General features: G+C 44.9%; 1 long non-coding RNA gene across 1 annotated transcript in view; it reads left to right on the plus strand.

Annotated features, from left to right (window-relative positions):
• The window catches only part of LOC306973998, an 818053-nt gene extending 809163 nt beyond the window's left edge, over positions 1-8890 (plus strand). Inside the window, exon 3 of the long non-coding RNA XR_013793592.1 lies at positions 8847-8890. This is a non-coding gene — a long non-coding RNA (uncharacterized lncRNA). The remainder of the gene's footprint in view (positions 1-8846) is intronic.
• Positions 8891-16868: the final 7978 nt, after the last annotated feature.

The raw sequence follows: 16868 nt of genomic DNA on the forward strand, positions 1-16868 counted from the left end.
GGTTTTAATAAAGTCACCGTCGCGTCTTCAAAGCACGTCCAGCTGCTCCGTGTGCAGGTCAGTACCACGCCTCAAAATAACTCCTCCCATCAGCGCGAGCGTCTCGTCTTCTCTCGGGTCAGTCTCATGATCGATCACAAACACAAACGCTCCGTCTAAACTCGCCTTTTACACAAGATAACAAATAATCCGGTCCGCAGTAAAAATGAAACAGAAACCTGCAGTGACATTGATGTCAATGCTCCGCTAACAGCAACGAAACACTTCCTGTTGTCCCGACAAAATAAAAGGCGTCAATGTTCCAGCCGCTGGGAGAGGGTTTGAAATGTTAATTAATAAATGAACCTAATATTTTAGGTGCAAATGGACACAAGTCTCGTTTTTCTTCATTTTCCTGGTCGTCCGTTTTGCTCAAATAGAAATAAAGGCCTGTCTCTAATTGTGGCCTGGTTCCAATAAAGGCCTGGTCCTAGATGCCCTTGAGTTTACGGTAATTATTCATAACAGTTCAAATAGATCGATTACAGTTTCATCCTGACACGTGCGGTCTTACTTTGGCGATTTAAATAAAAGTGCCCTGAAACACGACCACATCACTGAGAGTTTCCCGTCTTCTTCTCGTGTGGATGTTCCCGTCTTGTCCCGCAGTGAAATCCCATCATTAGTCGCTCCTGATTTTATGGATTTCAAATTAATCAGCCTTCCTTCCCCCGGGGGCCTCTCTGAGCGGTCCCACCTCCCTCTCTGATGTGGAGAATCCAACTTCCCCTGGGACCCAATCCATCCGGGACGTCCCGAGATGAAACGGCCAGGGAGACACGGCCTGAGTGAGAAGGTTTTCTGCTTTCTGTCATTTTATGAGTCGTAATTGTGCTGAGAACTTATTACTTTTTGCTAATGCTTCTGATTATTTTAAAAACATTAATCTAAACTGATCCCCTCCTCGAACAACCACCTTAACGTGGTGGAGGGGTTTGAGCACCCGAACGATCCTGGGAGCTCTGTTGTCGGGGGCTTCGAGCCACTGGTCGGGTCTCCCAGGGCAAAGGCCGACCTGCCGTGGACCCAACACCTGCGGAAGGAGCCGTAAGGGACTGGTGCAGCTCCAACAGTTTCCTCCACGACCCGGTAACGGACAAGTGGAAGAAGATGGATGGATTTAAACTGATTTGTACTTTCATTTCTGCTGTAGAAAATACTAGCATTTAACATCTTAACTCCCACCTGAACCAAGAGGATATTTTTCCTCACGGCATCTGATTTTTATTCCATTATTTTTATGTTGGGTATTCAACTCATTTTTGTCACATTTTTGTAATTTTTTTGTAAATTTTTTGTCACATTTTCATCATTTTTTTGTCACATTTTTGTCATTTTTTCGTCAATATTTTGTCACATTTTTGTCATTTTTTCGTAAATTTTTTCGTAAATATTTGTCACATTTTTGTCATTTTTTCGTACATTTTTTGTCACATTTTAGTAAATTTTTAGTCACATTTTGTCACATTTTTGTAATTTTTTCATCAATTTTTTGTCACATTTTGTTATTTTTCGTCAATTTTTGTCACATTTTTGTCATGTTTTTGTCACATTTTTGTCACATTTTTGTAAATTTTTTGTCACATTTTTATCATTTTTTCGTCAATTTTTTGTCACCCATCCATCCATCCATTTTCTTCCGCTTTATCCGGGGCCGGGTCGCGGGGGCAGCAGTCTCAGCAGAGATGCCCAAACTTCCCGGTCCACACACACCTCCTCCAGCTGTTCTGGGGGGACCCCGAGGCGACACCAGGCCAGCTCGGAGACATAGTCCCACCACCGTGTCCTGGGTCTTCCACGAGGCCTTGTCCCACTAGGACATGTCTGGAACACCTCCCGCGGGAGGCGACCAGGAGGCATCCGGAACAGATGCCCGAGCCACCTCAGCTGGCTCCTTTCGACGTGAAGGAGCAGCGACTCTACTCCGAGCTCCTCCCGGGTAGCTGAGCTCCTCACCCGATCTCGGAGGGTGCGCCCAGCCACCCTGCGAAGGAAACTCATTTCGGCCGCTTGTATTCGCGATCTTGTCCTTTCGGTCATTACCCAAATCTCATGACCATAGGTGAGGGTGGGAACGTAGATCGATCGGTAAATCGAGAGCTTTGCCCTCCGACTCAGCTCCCTCTTCACCACGACAGACCGATACAGCGACCGCATCACTGCTGACGCCGCACCGATCCGTCTGTCCATCTCACGCTCCATCCGTCCCTCACTCGTGAACAAGATCCCGAGATACTTGAACTCCTCCACTTGAGGCAAGGACTCCCCACCGACCTGAAGAGGGGAAGCCACCTTTTTCCGGTGGAGAACCATGGCCTCGGATTTGGAGGTGCTGATTCTCATCCCGGCCGCTACACACTCGGCTGCAAACCGTCCCAGAGCGCGCTGAAGGTCCTGGTTCGTTGAAGCCATCAGAACAACATCATCCGCAAACAGCAGAGATGAGACTCTGAGGCTCCCAAACCGGACACCCTCCGGCCCCTGGCTGCGCCTAGAAATTCTGTCCATAAAAGTAATGAACAGAACCGGTGACACAGGGCAGCCCTGGCGGAGACCAACACGCACCGGGAACAGGTCTGACTTACTGCCGGCAATGCGAACCAAGCTCCTGCTGCGGTCATACAGGGAACGGACAGCCCTTAACAGAGGGCCCCGGACCCCATACTCCCGGAGCACCCCCCACAGGGCACCACGAGGGACGCGGTCGAACGCTTTCTCCAGATCCACAAAACACATGTGGACTGGTTGGGCGAACTCCCATGAACCCTCAAGCACCCGACGGAGGGTATAGAGTTGGTCCAGTGTGCCACGACCAGGACGAAAACCGCATTGTTCCTCCTGGATCCGAGGTTCAACTATCGGCCGGATCCTCCTCTCCAGCACCCTGGAGTAGACCTTACCGGGGAGGCTAAGGAGGGTGATTCCTCTGTAATTGGAACACACCCTCCGATCCCCCTTCTTAAAGAGTGGGACCACCACCCCGGTCTGCCAATCCAGGGGCACTGTCCCCGACCGCCACGCGATGTTGCAGAGACGTGTCAGCCAAGACAGTCCTACAACATCCAGAGACTTAAGGTACTCAGGGCGAATCTCATCCACCCCCGGAGCCTTGCCACCGAGGAGCTTTCTCACCACCTCGGTGACTTCAGCCCCGGTGATGGGCGAGCCCACCTCCGAGCCCCCAGCCTCTGCTTCCTCATTGGAAGACGTGACGACGGGATTGAGGAGGTCCTCGAAGTACTCCTTCCACCGCCCGACGACATCCCCAGTCGAGGTCAGCAGCCCCCCACCCGCACTGTAAACAGTGTTGGTGAAGCACTGCTTCCCCCTCCTGAGGCGCCGGACGGTTTGCCAGAATCTCTTCGAGGCCGACCGATAGTCTTCCTCCATGGCCTCCCCGAACTCCTCCCAGACACGAGTTTTTGCCTCTGCGACCGCCCGAGCCGCAGCACGCTTGGCCTGCCGGTACCTCTCAGCTGCCTCAGGAGTCCCACAAGCCAACAAGGCCAGGTAGGACTCCTTCTTCAGCTTGACGGCATCCCTTACTTCCGGGCGCCACCACCGGGTTCGGGGATTGCCGCCGCGACAGGCACCAGAGACCTTACGGCCACAACTACGAGCAGCCGCATCGACAATGGAGGAGGAGAACATGGTCCACTCGGACTCCATGTCCCCCGCCTCCCCCGGAATCTGGGTGAAGCTCTTCCGGAGGTGGGAGTTGAAGACCCCACTGACAGAGGGATCCGCCAGACGTTCCCAGCAGACCCTCACAACACGCTTGGGCCTGCCAGGTCTGACCGGCTTCCTCCCCTGCCAGCGGATCCAGCTCACCACCAGGTGGTGATCAGTTGACAGCTCAGCCCCTCTCTTCACCCGAGTGTCCGAGACACGCGGCCGGAGGTCAGACGACACAACTACAAAGTCGATCATCGACCTCCTGCCTAGGGTGTCCTGGTGCCACGTGCACTTATGGACACCCTTGTGCTCGAACATGGTGTTCGTTATGGACAAACCGTGACTAGCACAGAAGTCCAATAACAGAACACCACTCGGGTTCAGATCGGGGAGGCCGTTCCTCCCAATCACTCCCTCCCAGGTCTCACTGTCGTTACCCACGTGGGCGTTGAAGTCCCCCAGCAGAACAGTGGAGTCCCCAGTCGGAGCACTATCTAGTACCCCTCCCAGGGACTCCAAGAAGGCCGGGTACTCTGCACCGATGTTGGGCCCGTAGGCCGAGACAACGGTGAGAGACCTGTCCCCGACCCGAAGGCGTAGGGACGCGACCCTCTCGTCCACCGGGGTGAACTCCAACACGTGACGGCTGAGCTGGGGGGATATGAGCAAACCCACCCCAGCCCGCCGCCTCTCCCCGCGGGCAACTCCAGAAAAATGGAGAGTCCAGCCTCTCTCCAGGAGTTGGGATCCGGAACCCAAGCTGTGCGTGGAGGTGAGCCCGACTATATCTAGCCGGTATCTCTCAACCTCCCGCACAAGCTCAGGCTCCTTCCCCCCCAGCGAGGTGACGTTCCATGTCCCGAACGCCAGAAGCTGCGCATGTGGACCAGGTCGTCGAGGCACCCGGCCTCGACTGCCACCCAGTCCTCTCTGCACCCGACCCCTACGGATCCCTCTGCGGGTGGTGAGTCCACAGGAGGGCGGGCCCACGCCGTCTCTTCGGGCTGTACCCGGCCGGGCCCCGTGGGCAAAGGCCCGGCCACCAGGCGCTCGAGTTCGAGCCCCAACCCCAGGCCTGGCTCCAGGGTGGGGCCCCGGCTGCGCCATGCCGGGCGGCGTCACGGTCCTTGTTCTTTCATTGTCCATAGGAGTCTTGTGAGCTGCTCTTCGTCTGACCCGTCTCCTCGGACCTGTTTGCCATGGGAGACCCTACCAGGGGCATAAAGCCCCAGACAACATAGCTCCTCGGGTCATTCGGGTACTCAAACAACCCCACCACGTTAAGGTGGCAGCTCATGGGGGTTGAGTGGCAGCTCATGGGGGTTGTCATTTTTTGTCACATTTTTGTAAATTTTTTGTCACATTTTTGTCACATTTTTGTCACATTTATGTCATTTTTTCATCATTTTTTTTCACATTTTTGTCACATTTTTGTCCATTTTTTTGTCCATTTTTTGTCACATTTTTGTCACATTTTTGTCACATTTTTGTCACATTTTTGTCATTTTTTCATCAATTTTTGTCACATTTTTGTCACATTTTTGTCACATTTTTGTCATATTTTTGTCATTTTTTCGTCAATTGTTTGTCACATTTTTTGTAATTTTTTCGTCAATTTTTTGTCACATTTTTGTTATTTTTTGTCACATTTTTGTCATTTTTTGTCACATTTTTGTTATTTTTTGTCACATTTTTGTTATTTTTTGTCACATTTTTGTCATTTTTTGTCACATTTTTGTTATTTTTTGTCACATTTTTGTCATTTTTTCGTCATTTTTTGTCACATTTCTTGTCATTTTTTCGTCAATTTTTTGTCACATTTTTGTTATTTTTTGTCACATTTTTGTCATTTTTTCGTCAATTTTTGTCACATTTTTGTCATTTTTTCGTCAATTTTTGGTCACATTTTTGGTTATTTTTTTGTCAATTTTTTGTCACATTTTTGTCATTTTTTGTTACATTTTTGTCATTTTTTCGTCAATTTTTTGTCACATTTTTGTCACATTTTTGTCATTTTTTCGTCAATTTCTTGTGACATTTTTGCCACTTTTACATCAATTTTTTCGTCACTTTTTTCCCAATGTTTTCTCACTTTTTTGTCACATTTCCATCATTGTTTTCGTCTCAGTTTTGTTGCTATTTTCACACCTTTTTTCCAGAAGCTTTTGGACTGGAGTAAAGAAGGTAAAGAACTGTTTTTTTTACATCGGTGGTTCCCAAGTTGGGACCCAACGTTACCCTCGGATGGCAGGCCCAAATAACCCAAATAAAACCTTTATTTGTCATATATCATACCAAATATTGTATTGTTATGGAACAAGCAGTAGATAGGCCTTTAAAAACTGACATTCCATGCAGTTTCAGATGGAAAATATTGAAAAAATGTCCCTTTAGACTAGCGACCCCCTGAAAAAGGTTCCGCGATCCACTTTTGGTTCCTGACCCATTGAGAATCACTGTTACGTTACTGTAGGACCAAGAGGGATGTTCTCCATGGACATTTTTAAAATACTGACAGTAGGTCTGAACCTCACAAAAACGCAGCAAAGATGAACAAAAGTGTCCAGTGAAAGTTCGTGCTTGGATTAGAGTCCTGGGTTTGGTCCTCGGGTCTGGCCCTGACTCGGTCCCGCTTTGATCAGAGACAGATCTCACAGCGACATAATGGATCTGACCAAACACATGCGTCTGGACCTCCTGTGCCGTACAGGCTACCCACAATGCACCGATCCCCACGGGGCGCCATAAAAACTCTAATCCAGGGCTGGTTTATGGAGACTGAGGGGGAGCAGCCGGAATAAAAGGCCCTGGTTTACGATAAAAGGGGAATATTTAATAAAAGATGTCGTAAAATATGTTTAGTGGATCGGGACGGCAAAAGTAGAGACTGAGAAATGGTTTTCATTTCTATTTAAGCTCGTACCACCCGCCTAAACCACATGCATTCTGTCCTCTTTGGCTATTATGTAGGCCTGTGTAGCACCTCATTTGAAAGCTAAGACCCACAAAACTGATCTTTTTCCTCCCATTGTTGCTGTGTTGTGTCACCTATTTTTATGTGTTTTTTTTTTTTCAATTTTTGTCACATTTTTGTTGAATTTTTGTCACTTTTTGGTTGAGTTTTTGTCACATTTTTGTTGAATTTTTGTCACATTTTGGTTGAATTTTTGTCATTTTTTGTCACATTTTTGTTGCATTTTTATTGAATTTTTGTCACTTTTTGGTTGAATTTTTGTCACTTTTTGGTTGATTTTTTGTCACATTTTTGGTTGAGTTTTTGTCACTTTTTGTCACATTTTTGTTGAATTTTTGTCACATTTTGGTTGAGTTTTTGTCACATTTTGGTTGAGTTTTTGTCACATTTTGGTTGAATTTTGGTTGAATTTTGGTTGAATTTTTGTTGAATTTTTGTTGAATTTTTGTTGAATTTTTGTTGAGTTTTTGTCACTTTTTGGTTGAGTTTTTGTCACATTTTTGTTGAATTTTTGTTGAATTTTTGTCACTTTTTTGTTGCGTTTACATCCTTGTTTTCTTCTCATTTTTGTGGCTGTTTTGGTGCTTTTTTCCCCAAGAAGCTTTTCGATTAGGGTAAAGTCAAACTGGATGAAATGGGATCCGTTCAGGTGGAAGTCAAGAGGTTAAAGCAAAAACATTACTTTCCTAAACCGCAGCAGGAATATAACAGATGAATCTTCTGTTCTCTCTGTTTTGTGCATGTTCCCCACACATCAGCTCCATCAGGTCTCTGTTAGGAGGACCACATAAAGCATTACTTAGAGGCGAGCCGCAGATGGATTTGTGTGTGAAATAACCTGGTTTTGGGCGAGCGCAGCTGCAGCGTCACCTTGTTACTGACACAGACGGCGTCTAATGGACTGATCCGACACGCTGATACTTCAATGTCTTTACAGTAATGCAATTTCTCTCCTTCTAAGGGGGAGGCTGAGACACTCTGTTTGATATCCAGAAGTAAAGTCTCCTCCTCTTCCTCTCACATCCTCGGGGTCAGATGTTTGATGTTCTTTCCCATATAGATGATTAATATGGGAGCGCAGTGGTCAGTGTGGAGACTTATTTTTACACAATAAGCCTTCATTGTGTTTTGGAAGAAAAAAAAAGATAATTTATGTGAGAAAAGCATTACGAAAGAGTAAAAGTAATATTTCTGTGTGATCAGATGTTTGAAAAGAGCCTGTGGTCGGCTCAAAAGCAGGTTCAAATCAGCTAAATCCTGTTTTGGAGAATAGGGCTGAAGCTCCGTTGGATCTGGCAGTGGAGCGATGACATCATCACTTAAATTATTATGCAAAATCAACTTTTTCAAGCTTTACATCATGTTATTATGTCATTCCCTCATTAAAAACATGCCTGAAGTGTTGCCTTGGCACATTCACGTATTTTTGAGTAATCTGTAAAAACTCTGATGGCGGCCATTTTAGGGATAGGTTTGCCTGAGTCCTCCTAGGAACGCCCCCACCTCCTGGAGACGCCTCCGAGCTTTCGTCACCAGCCGAGTAACCAACCACTGCTCCTCAGCAGAACCCCCTCCCCACTGATGCCACAGACAGCGTGTGGAGGGGGCGTGTCGGAAAGGCTCAGAGGTTCTTAAAGAGACAGAGGCCTATTTCAAGACATTCACTACAGCCATTTTGAGAGAGACATTTTATACAAGGCAGTTATTCTAATTTACTGCATTTACAGACCAACAGAAGGTTTGGTCATCATTGTAGTGTGATATAGACTGGTGCTATGTGACTTAAAAAAGCAGAATACCCCCTCTTTAAAGCAGCACTAAGTAACTCATGCCCCTAGAGGCCATAAGCGCCACTGCAAGTGTCATAGCATGTGGTCCGTGAGAGTAAATCCTACGCTGACAGAAAAGACAAAGCGGTATATTGCACATCCAATTACACAATGGAGATAATTTTATTCAGTCAAACTTGGCTGTGAATACTGTTTAAGTGGTGCTAACCCGCAGTTAGCCTGTTAGCTTCTTCTTCGTGATTCTATTAGTGTGTATTGTTGGCTCTGACCTGGTGGCAGAGGAGTTGCAATTGTGGTTTTCTGGCCAGAGACACCAGGGGGCGATGAAAGGCCCCCAATTACCTCATTAACACTTGTATTACCCCCAGAGGGACTACGGAAAGGATTTATCAAGGTAAACAAGTTACTTAGTTCTGCTTTAACCTCTTATCACCCGCCTAAACCAAATGCATGCTGTCCTCTTTGGCTATAGGCCTGTGTAACACCTCATTTGAAAGCTAAGACCCACAAAGCTGATCTTTTTCCTCGCGTTGTTGCAGTGTTGTGTCACCTTTTTATTTTTTCAAAATTTTTGTCACATTTTTGTTGAATTTTTGTCACATTTTTGTTGAATTTTTGTCACATCTTTGTTGAATTTTTGTTGAATTTTTGTCACATCTTTGTCACATTTTTGTCACATTTTTGTTGAATTTTTGTTGAATTTTTGTTGAATTTTTGTCACATTTTTGTTGAATTTTTGTCACATTTTTGTTGAATTTTTGTCACATTTTTGTTGAATTTTTGTCACATTTTTGTCACATCTTTGTCACATTTTTGTCACATTTTTGTCAAATTGTTGTCACATTTTTGTCACATTTTTATCACATTTTTGTTGAATTTTTGTCACATCTTTGTTGAATTTTTGTCACATTTTTGTTGAATTTTTGTCACATTTTTGTTGATTTTTTGTTGAATTTTTGTCACATTTTTGTCACATTTTTATCACATTTTTGTTGAATTTTTGTTGAATTTTTGTCACATTTTTGCTGAATTTTTGTCACATTTTTGCTGAATTTTTGTCACATTTTTGTTGAATTTTTGTTGAATTTTTGTTGAATTTTTGTCACATTTTTGTTGAATTTTTGTTGAATTTTTGTTGAATTTTTGTTGAATTTTTGTCCCATTTTTGTCCCATTTTTGTTCAGTTTTTGTCATTTTTTTTGTTGCATTTCCATCCTTGTTTTCTTCTCATTTCTTTGTGGCTGTTTTGATGCTTTTGATTAGGGTAAAGCCAAACTGGAAAAAATGTGATCTGTTCAGGTGGGAGTTAAGAGATTAACAAACGTATGGGTTGATCCTCCATCCAGGTGTTTCTGACCATTAGCTTGGCTCCACATCTGGAGATGGGACCCCTGGGTTCCGGCCAATGCTGCACTGAGGATGGGTCACCTTAAATATTTCTATAGTTATGGCTCACTTACACTGATGTTTGACAGATGTTTATCCAAACTTTGGTTAAAACAAACGGAGAAAGACGAGTTTGAAGATGTGGTTGTAACGAATAGACCACGTTTCCTGAGCGAGCGTGCGGCGAGGTTAAGGACGCCCTCGCCGACAGCGCTGATGGGATTTTAGCGCCTCAGTTTGACCTCTTGACCCTCTGCGGCGGAGCTGATGACCCTCACTCCGGGCAGAGCTGCAGGACAGACCGACGAGCGAAGGGAGAGCGATACTGAGCAGAAATACTGAGAGGAGAAGGTCAAAGCGGTTCAGAGACGGCTGTTATCCTGTTAGCCGTCAGCAGAACAATAAACTACATCTGAGCAAAACGGCACCGGACGGATGATAACGTGGCTGGACTGGGGCTAAAGCTAAAGGCTCACAGTAATTTGATAACTAAAATCCTTTAAAAGCTGTATGAAACAATCTGTAATAACAAGGGAAGGTTAGGGATTAAGGTCGGGGTTAGAGTTAGTTATGTCTTATAACATTACTGGTTGAGTCGCTAGTCTATTATACACTGCGTTCCAAATTATTATGCAAATGACATTTTTCTAAGATTTTCTAAATTGTCAACTCAAATGAGAGTCAGCATAATTTTCAAGTCTTTAACTGGTAGAGGATTATTTAAATGTGGTGGAAAAAATTTCCTAGTGATAACAGTATTTTTTTCAAAAATAAATATAGTAAAAACCTCAAAATCCACTGTTCCAAGTTATTATGCAACTCATCGTTTCAATACATTTTAAAGCTTGTAATTAACTGAAAATGGTAATTTGTTGTATTTGTAGCATTAGGAGGTCATACTTACTGAAATCAAAAGCTATTTCAATCAAAAAAATATGAACAGGTCAAGTTATATTTTAACATAGGAACCCTTGTGTGATAGCAGCTTCAAAATTCTTAAATCCATTAAACTTGTGAGTTTTCGGACAGTTTCTGCTTGGATTTGTTTGCAGGATGTTAAAATAGCCTCCCAGAGCTGCCGTTTGGATGAAAACTGCCTCCCACCCTCATAGAAGATCTTTTTTGTTGAGGCTCCAAAGGTTCTCAACAGGGTTGAGGTCGGGGGAGGAGGGGGTCCACATCATGAGTTTCTCTCCTTTTTTGCCCATAGCAGCCAGTGATGCAGAGGTTTTCTTTACAGCAGGACATGGTGCGTTGTCATGATGAAGAGGATTTTGTTCGGGAAAGCACGGCTCTTCTTTTTGTACCATAGAAGACAGTGGTCAGTCAGAAACTCCACATATTTTTCAAAGGTCATTTTCACACCTTCAGGGAGCCTTAAAGGGCCTAATGGGGCCGACCAGCTCTCTCACCATGATTCTGGCCCAAAACATGACTCCGCCACCTCCTTACTGACGTCACAGCCTTGTTGGGACATTGTGGCCATTCACCAACCATTCACTACTCCATTGATCTGACCATCCAGGGTTACACAGCCTCATCAGTGAACAAGACTGTTTGAAAATGAGTCCTCATGTATTTCTGAGCCACTGCAGCCGTTTCTGTTCATCAGCATTCAATTAACCGTTTACGGGAGGCCCGCATAGAAGGTTTATGCACAACTGCAGCCTCTGGAGGGTCCTACACCCTGATGTTCGGGAGACTCCAGAGGCACCAGCAGCTTCAAATACCTGTCTGCTGCTTTGTGGCATCTGTTCTCCTAATCTAATGTGTTTGTCTGGCAGAAACCGTCCATATTGTGCCATTATCTGCATAAACCCGAGTGTGCTCTGAATCATCCACAAATCTCTTATCAGTACGATGATTACACTTAATCTTTCATGAAATATCGAAGGTTTTCATACCTCGACCAAGGCATTCAACTATTTCACGCTTTTCATCAGCAGAAAGTCCCTTTTTCTTTCCCATATTGCTTAAAAATGATGATCTGCATAATAAAGTGGAACACCCTTTTTCAGTAGTTTTTCCCTTAACTGGGCTTAACCTGACAACTAATAATCCCAGGTCTCCGAGATTAATGTCAGTGATTCATAGAGCCCCAAGACACGATACCATCCATGAGTTTCATCATTATTGTTTTGTTTTTTTAACTTTTTGACACAAAAATCCAATTTGCATAATAATTTGGAACGCAGTATACAGTAGATAGATATTCTGAGATTATGAGTTATTACAAAGAAATGTCCACTGTAGTCCCTATAACCCGTCACTCAGTAGCTGTAGACCCACAAGTAGACCAGTGGTTCCCAACCCATTCCAAAAACTATGGCCACTACAAATGTATAAAAGAATGAAAGCTCAAAATAACAAACTGCAATTGGAGTGTGTTATGCACCCGTACTCCTTTCTTATATTTGATGATTTTTACTCATGACCCTTTGACCAGACAAAGCTCTGAGCCTCTGCAATCCCAGAACCTGCTCAAAATAGATTCTGCGTAGCCTTCAGTCCCGCTGTCACTGGGCTCTGTGTGCGGATGCGGAAAATAGTCACTAAATGCTGCAAACTTTGTGTGAACGAATTAAAACATCGAAAATACCCAAGATTTCTGTTGCTCTGATGCATCGTGGTTCTGGAGGCTCCGTCTGCGCTGTAGGTTCAGTCCATTGTTTCAAAGGTTTTCCTGTCCGTAAATCTCCACCTCTTCACTGTCTTTAGAAAACTTTTAATGCACGTATTTCGACCTCGTATTTCCTCCTGCCTCTTCGTGCTGTATTGATTAGAAGCGCTGTGTCGGGAAACCGAACGCGCATGTGGCTAATTAACATAATGTAAACATAGATGCTCCGCTTTTACGTAACGAATCCTGATCTTCCGACAGTTTCACTCAAATTAATAATACCGTAAATTCTCTAATACTGGCCTGTATTCCATTAGCGGCCGGGTCTCTGACAGAGGCCGGGTTCGCGGCTGGCGGAGGCAAATTAAAGCCGGTCTCTAAAACAGGCCGGGGCTTTTATTAGAAACTATAGCGGTAGAAATATTCCCCATGTTAGGAATTTGTCTTATACTGGTGTAAATGAAAACTCACGTGCAGGAAGTAAACAAACGGGAACCCGGGCCGATGGGGGCGCTGTGGAGGAGCTGATCCGAGCGTAACTTTGACACAGATTTAGCCACTTTTCAAACCTCCTGTGACGATATTTGGAAACAGGGCAACAAATGTTGTGTGACCCTCCAGGGTTTTAATAAAGTCACCATCGTCTCTTCAAAGCACGTCCAGCTGCTCCGTGTGCAGGTCAGTCTCACGCCTCAAAATAACTCCTCCCATCAGCGCGAGCGTCTCGTCTTCTCTCGGGTCAGTCTCATGATCGATCACAAACACAAACGCTCCGTCTAAACTCGCCTTTACACAAGATAACAACAAAGAATGTGGTCCGCGGTAAAAACGAAACAGAAACCTGCAGTGACATTGATGTCAAAGCTTCGCTAACAGCAACGAAACACTTCCTGTTGTCCCAACAAAATAAAAGGCGTCAATTTTCCAGCCGCTGGGAGAGGGTTTGAAATGTTAATTAATAAATGAACCTAATATTTTAGCTGCAAATGGACACAAATCTCGTTTTTCTTCGTTTTCCTGGTCGTCCGTTTTGCTCAAATAGAAATAAAGGCCTGTCTCTAATTGTGGCCTGGTTCCAATAAAGGCCTGGTCCTAGATGCCCTTGAGTAAATAAAGGCCCAGGCCTTTATTAGAGCATTTACGGTAACTATAAAGTCACAGCGAGTCATTGAGAGTCATTGGCCTCAAGTCCAAGTTAAGTCTCGAGTCACAAACAGCAAGTCCCAAGTCAAGTCTTTTTGGAGCCTTGGTCAAGTAAGTCTCAAGTCCCGAAAATTGCGACTCAAGTCTCCCTCCTCTGTACAACACTAGCTATAATCAGTACATGGCTACGGTCTATGGACTAGCTGAGTGAGATTTCATAACAACCAAGTCCTGCAGCTTCATGGACATGTGCATCAATCGTAATATAACAAGAAATGCCAGGATGAAAGTTAGATTTGCGCCCACTGCAGCCTCCTGTAATGTTCCTCTGGATTCTCCTAATGAAGTTTTCAGCTCTGCGGCGGAAACCTCTCCCTCCTCTTTATATCTGTCCCTGTTTAAGACCTGTGTCGGTCCTTAACCCGATCATTCTTCAATCTTCTTCTGCTCTAAAATCAATGCCCATCTCCATAACCAGCCCCTCTGCTCTCAAAACGCCATTCAGACAGATATTAAAATCGATGCCGGGAGAGATGAAATTACGATTGACCGCGCGACTTTTTTCGACGTGAAGCTCCGCAGAGAGGCGTGCGCGGGCCAATCGATGCCGACGTCCTGCTGCGGATTCGGATTAATTAACAAATTAACGCGTGACTATGTAGGTTAACGTCTCTGTTTTAGAGGGCGGGAGGAGAGGAGCGCGGACGTCTATAGTTTTGTTGGTAATTGTGGAGAATATAAAGACGTCGTGGAGGAGGAGTCGCAAATGCCAAAAAGGCAATCAGGAAAGACGTGGCCTGGGATGCAGAGGGAGTATGGATCTGCTGTGAGACTGTTGATGGCTGGGGTTTGATATTAATGGGAGATTTTACTGGGGGAAAGCCAGATTCTTCGAGAGGTTCTTGTTAAAGTTTTACAAGTTCGATAAAAGCTGTTCCTCGTGTGATCATGTGAATGTATTGATCGCCTCTTACAGAAAGAGACGGTTTGTGGCTCAACGCGATGAGGTGAAGGTAGACCGGTGGTTCTCAACTAGAATGCCTTGACCCAAATCAACATCTTTTTCTGGGGCCCATTAGTCCGACACCCCGTTAGTCGAAAATGTCCCATTGAGTAGAAGTTGGACAATGAAACTAGGTTCAGGCAAGAGCCCACTGACCTTAAGGTTAGGGCCAATGGTAGTACAGTGTATGGGCCAGATCTTGTGGTTCAAAGCGTAAAGAGTACGTAGACGGTAGCGCAGCGGTTAATGCTCTCGCTTCACAGCTAGAAGGTCCGGGTTCGATTCCCACCAGGGACGGGGCCTTTCTGTGTGGAGTTTGCATGTTCTCCCCGTGTCTGCGTAGGTTTCCTCCGGGTACTCCGGTTTCCCCTACCACTAAAAACATGCACAATAGGTCAGGATGAATGATGTGTGCGAGTGAATGTATGGTGGTGGTCAGAGGGTCCGTTGGCGCAGACGTATGTAGTCGCGAAAGCGCTTCTGACAGTCTCCCCCAGGGGAAACTGAAGTATGGAGTGAATGTACAATTGTCTAATGTAAAAGCGCTTTGTGACTATATGTCTGTGAAAGGCGCTATATAAATAAAGATCTTCTCCTTGCAATCTTCAGTGTCATACCTGGCGCAAATCCAAGATGAGCGGGCGGGACAGAGCAGCAGCAGCCTCGCGTTGGACACCGTTCGAATGCGCAAAGTTACGAAATGTACAGGATTTAATTGATCAGAAACTGTCATATCGGCTGCGGAGGAGCTGCAGAGTTATGCAGCAGTTGCAAGAAAACTGTTGTGTATTGGAACATTTGCGCTACAGCTGCAGGATTCTTGGAGCGAAAAAAAAAGTTGCTCTGCGCCCTGTGAAATGCGCTTCTTTCTTTTGGACTGAGCTGTGGCTACACACGGAGCATCATCAGGAGGTAAACACCAACACACAATGTAAATGTGCAGATCAGACCTGGTGTTGTGGCACTTGAGGCGTGTGTGGTTTATTTATGGAAAACTGTTGTTGTTTTGGTGTTGGGGGTGAGCGCGTTGATCTATCAAAGTAAACCCGTAAATCGACGCTCAAACAGACTTTTCAAGGCAATTTCACCTTTGTTTTCAATTTGACATCGATTCTAAGGAAGAAGACAAGGCAGCGCGACGTACCTTTCTTCACCTTGATATTGGCGTCCAGTTTGAAATAGTTTCCCCCGACCACAGACTGCTGGAGAAGGGGGTTCACTCAGGCTTTGCTTCTTGTTCCAGACGCTCATGTCATGCTCATGTAGCGTACCTGGAATGACAAACTCATAATAGATTGTGCAGGAGAGCTATGTAACATTCGGGACGTTGCCACTGTTTTGAGATCTGTCCCCGTGTAACTGGATTAAACCCGGATTATGGGGAAAGATGAAATCTCAGGTGTTGTATTCGGGACGTGACATCAGAAATCCTGTACTGTACAATCACCGAAACGGCGACAGAGCAGGAAATGGGGCCGATTATGATCCCAATTTCCTCCTGATTCAGAATAATCCAGTATTCTCTCCGGCAGCACATAGATGTTGTATTGCTGCTAATCCTTTAAGAGCTCCCTTTGCAAATTACATGTAAACATTTGTGCTATTATGTCCACAGTAACTGCTCTGTCTGGACTTTAAAACCACAGAGGAGATATTAAAATAGAGAAAAGGCAGATTTAGCAGAAGATGGGCCTTAAATCTTGCACAATTGTGCCACAGCCTTGTAAGGTTAAGGGAGCTTTGTTTGGAGCTTTGAATCTATCCTCTCAACGCCACAGGGGGCAGTGGGCAGCGGCAGTGCTGGGCCCGAGGACCCATATCCAGATGTGGAGCCAGGCTGGTGGTCAGAAACACCTGGGACAGCAGTGACTGTTGCTGTTCATAAACCTCTTACCACCCGCCTAAACCAAATGCATTCTGTCCTCTTAGGTTATTATCATTTGAAAGCTAAGACCCACAAAACTGATCTTTTTCCTCGCGTTGTTGCTGTGTTGTGTCATCTTTTTTTTTTTTTTTGGTCACATTTTGGTTGAGTTTTTGTCACATTTTTGTTGAATTTTTGTCGCATTTTTGTTGAATTTTTGATGAATTTTTGTCACTTTTTTGTTGAATTTTTGTCACTTTTTGGCTCAGTTTTTGTCACTTTTTGGTTGAATTTTTGTCAAATTTTTGTTGAATTTTTGATGAATTTATGTCACATTTTTGTTGCGTTTACATCCTTGTTTTCATCTCATTTTT

This window comes from Gobius niger (assembly GCF_951799975.1).
Source record: "Gobius niger genome assembly, chromosome: 14".
In the NCBI taxonomy this organism is placed as follows: Eukaryota; Metazoa; Chordata; class Actinopteri; order Gobiiformes; family Gobiidae; genus Gobius; species Gobius niger.